We start from the raw sequence: 4970 nt of genomic DNA on the forward strand, positions 1-4970 counted from the left end.
GGCCCAGCACACCAGATGTCTGATGACCAATCACTCCTCTATTAACACTGTCAAGTCTATGATGACAGCAAAGGAAACCCCGCTTCTCTCTTATGCTAGACCACACACATCCTGTGAGGACTCTGACATTTATTCTGTCCGCATCAACAAAGAGGAAGCAATACTCAGAGGAAGAAAAGGGTTACTTCGTCAAGTGTCTCTTGGCAAGTAGAGTGAGCCCTCTACTGTCTCCAGTGAAATAATACATAGTCCTCTGTTTGAAATGGACAGTATTTATTGGAAACACAGGTAGAAATGTATCACTCATGCATTCATTCAGTCAAGTCAGTCAACTGGTGAGTCCTGTGGCCAATGTTTATGAAGCACCTACTATGTGTCAGGCACTGGACTAGGAGGTGGGAAATACCACCATGAATGGCCTGTTCCTTATACTCATGTTTAGGTGCCCTTTCCACTCCAGTCATGAGCCTAATTCTTAGCCTTTGCTCTAACACGAATTGGGCTATGTCATATAACCTTGTTAGGTCTGCCTCCTCATTTATAAAATTTATAAAATGAGGAAATTGTGCTAGGTGATATATGCACAGCTCCCTGCTCTAATATTCTGACTTTGACCTGAACTTTCAAACTTTTCCACTTCTTTCCCCCTCCTGTGGGGGGAACTGAGGGGACCTCAACGTTCTATTTCCTGTCATATACACAAGATGTCCCCTCTCCTCCCACCCCACAGGCTTTGGGCATTAACTGTCAGAAAGTATTGAGTTCCAGCCACACTCTCCATCACTGAGGTAACATCTCAGGCCCAAACAATCTCAGCCCTGGGAGAGTAACTTTTGTCTGGAAACCTTAAAGGCCAATGGTTATTTACAAAAGGGAAGTGAGCTCACGATGAAATAGTTTCTGAAAACCCTGTGGCCTTTCTCTGTCTTCTCTGCCTGAACTTCCTTGTCATTCACTTTATTTTTTTTATTTTTTTACTTTCTTTTTTTCTAGTTGCGGCGAGTGGGGGCTACTCTTCGTTGCGGTGCGTGGGCTTCTCATTGCGGTGGCTTCTCTTGTTGCGGAGCACAGGCTCTAGATGCACGGGCTTCAGTAGTTGTAGCACGTGGGCTCAGTAGTTGTGGCTCGCAGGCTCTAGAGTGTAGGCTCAGTAGTTGTGGCGCACGGGCTTAGTTGCTCTGCGGCATGTGGGATCTTCCCAGACCAGGGTTCGAACCCGTGTCACCTGCATTGGCAGGCGGATTCTTAACCACTGCGCCACCAGGGAAGTCCTTGTCATTCACCTTAAACCTTATTAAATGCATTTAATATAAATATCCAGCTTGTTCTATGTGTGTACTTCCATAATGCCACAGAGCTAACAGTTAAGAGATCATGTTCAATTTCTTCATTGTATAGATAAGGGAAACTGAGACCTGAAAAGATTGATTTGCCCAAAGGTACATGATTGGTCATTTCAAATAAGAACATGAGTCCCCTAAGCTCCAGATTTTTTCCATTATAAACCATGTTTCATGAATTTCATATTTGCCCTTAATATGTCTGCCCACATATCTAAAAACAACCAGCAAATGCTCATATTCAAGTGTAAGGCAGACTTGATTAAACACGGGGTCAGAGGTTAGATTTACTAGCAGCATGACTTCAAGCAACACTCTTAAAAGTTTTAGCCATCAGATTTTGTGTTCTGATTTTTGTTTTGTTTTTTATTATTATTACTCTGTTTTCTGTTCATCTCGAGAATTGCTACTGGGTCCAACTTTATAAAACATTAACAATGTATTAATTCATTGAAGTCTAGACATGAAGGAGCCTAGAAATCTACTCTGACCCCTTTCTTTTATTCTGTGTATAAGGGACTGTTTCTGAACATTGTCATGTTCATTTAACTTTTATTTCTTGTTTTTTTTAACTGTTTAGGTAATACATCCAAATGGCTAAAGTTTAAAGCAATACAAAAAGCTTACATTAAGAAGCCTCATTCCCACCCCTCCAAGTCCACTAATTTCCCCCACCCAACCTATAGGTTTCTATTGTCATGTCTTTTGTGTATCCTCCCAATGCAAACACAAGAAAATAAAATATATATTCTTATTCCTTCCTTTCTTAAACAAAAGAGCATACCATACATACATTTTGCACCTTGCACTTTCTATTTACTATTTTATATAAAAATTTTCTGACATATCAAAAGCAGAGAATAGTACATACTCCCAATACACAAATTCAAAATTATCAAACTTTCATTTTAAAACAAATCCCAGATGTCATGTTATTTCACCCTTACAGACTTCAGTGTGCATCTTGTTTTCAAAAAATTGACACTCTATATATAACCATAATACCATTATTACACAAGACATAATTAATAATGATGTTTTAGCAGCACCTGACTCTTCAGTCCATAATCGAATTCCCCTGATTATCTCAAAAATGTCCTTTTATTATAGGTTTAAGTCCAGACCTAAACAGCTCCCTACATTGCATTTGGTTGTTATATGACACTTAAGTCTCTTTTAATTGAGGACAGTCTTCCCTCCTTTCCCCTGCCATTGACTAGTTGTATAAACCAACTGTCCTGTGCACTGTTCCATATTCTGGGTTTGTCTGTTTCCTTGTGGCATCATTTAAAGTATTGCTCTTTTCTTTGTATTTCCTATAAATGAAACTTAGCTCCAGAGGTTTGGTTAGATTCAGGCTCCACTTTTTGGCAAGAGTACACAGCTAGTGCTATTCCATCACAATTGTCTGGTTGCTCCACATCTAGAGATGCTAAGATTGATCAGCTTGCACCTTTGTTTTTCAACTTCACATTCTATTCTGAGCATCTCTCCATTTCAGCTCATATAGAATGTCCTCGTTCTTTATGATGGCTACATAGATCCCATTGGGTGAAAACACTGGGTGAAAATAACAAAGTGATCATTCCCTTGAAAAGAATACTTCATGTCTCAATTTATTTGTAAAGATGATCATAAAAGACCCATCAAGGTCTATGATTCTCTAATTATGTGCAACAGAAGTTTGCTTTTTAAAAGGAGCCCTTGAATGTATTTTTGGTAAAGAAGTCTTTTGTATTGCAATTAATTCGTTTCTAAATTCTGTTTAGAAAGTCATATCATGCATTTTCTTAAGGGACAGTTGAGTGTTGGCTATAATTATGTGGAGGGATAACTACAAAAAAACTACTGCGGGCTTCCTTGGTGGCGCAGTGGTTGAGAATCTGCCTGCCAATGCAGGGGACACAGGTTCGAGCCCTGGTCTGGGAAGATCCCACATGCTGTGGAGCAACTAGGCCCGTGAGCCACAACTACTGAGCCTGCGCGTCTGGAGCCTGTGCTCCGCCGCAAGAGAGGCCGCGATAGTGAGAGGCCCGTGCACCGCGATGAAGAGTGGCCCCCACTTGCCACAACTAGAGAAAAGCCCTCGCACAGAAACGAAGACCCAACACAGCCAAAAATAAATAAATAAATAAAAGAGCTTTAAAAAAAAAAAAAAGAAAGAAACTACTGCATATGATACTACTATAGAAGTTGTTTTGCTTTTCTCCCTTTGTCAGCAGGAAAAGGGAGAGAAAATCTCAGACTCCTTAAAGATAGCCTCCAAACACCAAATGGAAACACTGGAATTATGTGTAATTAGAATTACACATTTATAGATTACTAAGGGGCTCCTTGACAAAATTCATAAAATGGAAGTGAGAGAATTTTACTCAGGAGACAGGAAAGCATGGGCGATACAGATGGGATCACCTGGAAAAACTCAGTCCAATTAGAATCTACCCTGTACAATGGGGAGCCACAGTGGGATGGATATGGGGGAGACAATAACGCCCACTAAAGCTGGAATCCTATATGTACTTAATTTGAATAAAAAATCCTCTCATTTAAATCACAGCATCTCAGTTAGGTTCCATGTATCATTAGTCCCAAAATTTTGCAAAGGTAGACACTGAGGTTGGATATAAAGGGTAAGAAGTTAAGCAACTTTGAGCTCGATCTTGACCTACAGATTACAGCTAGCCACGTGACTTTCATTAAGAGTGCTTGTAACCTTGTGTGCCTGTACAGTACTTGAAAACTTTTTTTATTATTATACAAGTCATAGTCACTGTAGAAAATTCTGAAAAATAAAATAAGAGTAAAAATAAATAAATAAAATAAAGGCCAGATCCCATTACCATGAAATACTATCACTAAAACAGGTCTCCTTTCAGATATTTTTCTATAAATCTCTCTACATATACAATGTGTTAATGCCAGTACCTCTGGTGGGTATATCGCCAGTAAGAAAGTCTTACTCATGGATGATTGTGAACATCATGAACTCAGTGGGATCCAGGAGAAGGTACAAAACATTTGTTTACACTCCCCAAGTCTTTTTATTTTTATTTTACTTTTATGTGTGTGGTCTCAGTGCTCTCATTTGCATCAAGCTGCTTTCAACATTGCCCTCTGCACCGGGTCCCAGCACTGAGAAGGCTACTTCATCCCTGTGTAAAACTCCAGGTTCTCAGGGTCATTTACAAGATGAATAAATTTCTCCCTTGCTACTGCCCACCTCTCACAGCATGATCTTGGTGTTCTTATGCCAACAAAGACTTCTTCTCTAACCAAAAACCCTATACTTTACTTACGTTGCAGATGACAGAAAACCCAACTCAAACTAGCTTAAACTACAGATTTATTGACTGACATTATTGAAAAATCTAGCTTCAGGCAAGACTTGGTTCAGTGGCCCCAGTGAGGACAGCAGGGACCTGGTTTCTGGCTGTCCTGGCGTTGGTGCCTTCTGCATATTCCACACGGTGTCCTTCTCCTGTCCCTGCAGAGCACATATCTGCACACCAAGAACATCCCTTGGCCACTCCCACACAAGCCCACAGATGCACACCCCCTCAAACACCCAAACTGGGTTACAGACTTACTCCTGAACAATCTATGTCCATAGGTTCAAAAAGGACTTATTGG

This window comes from Balaenoptera acutorostrata, chromosome 2 (genome assembly GCF_949987535.1).
Source record: "Balaenoptera acutorostrata chromosome 2, mBalAcu1.1, whole genome shotgun sequence".
NCBI lineage: Eukaryota > Metazoa > Chordata > Mammalia > Artiodactyla > Balaenopteridae > Balaenoptera > Balaenoptera acutorostrata.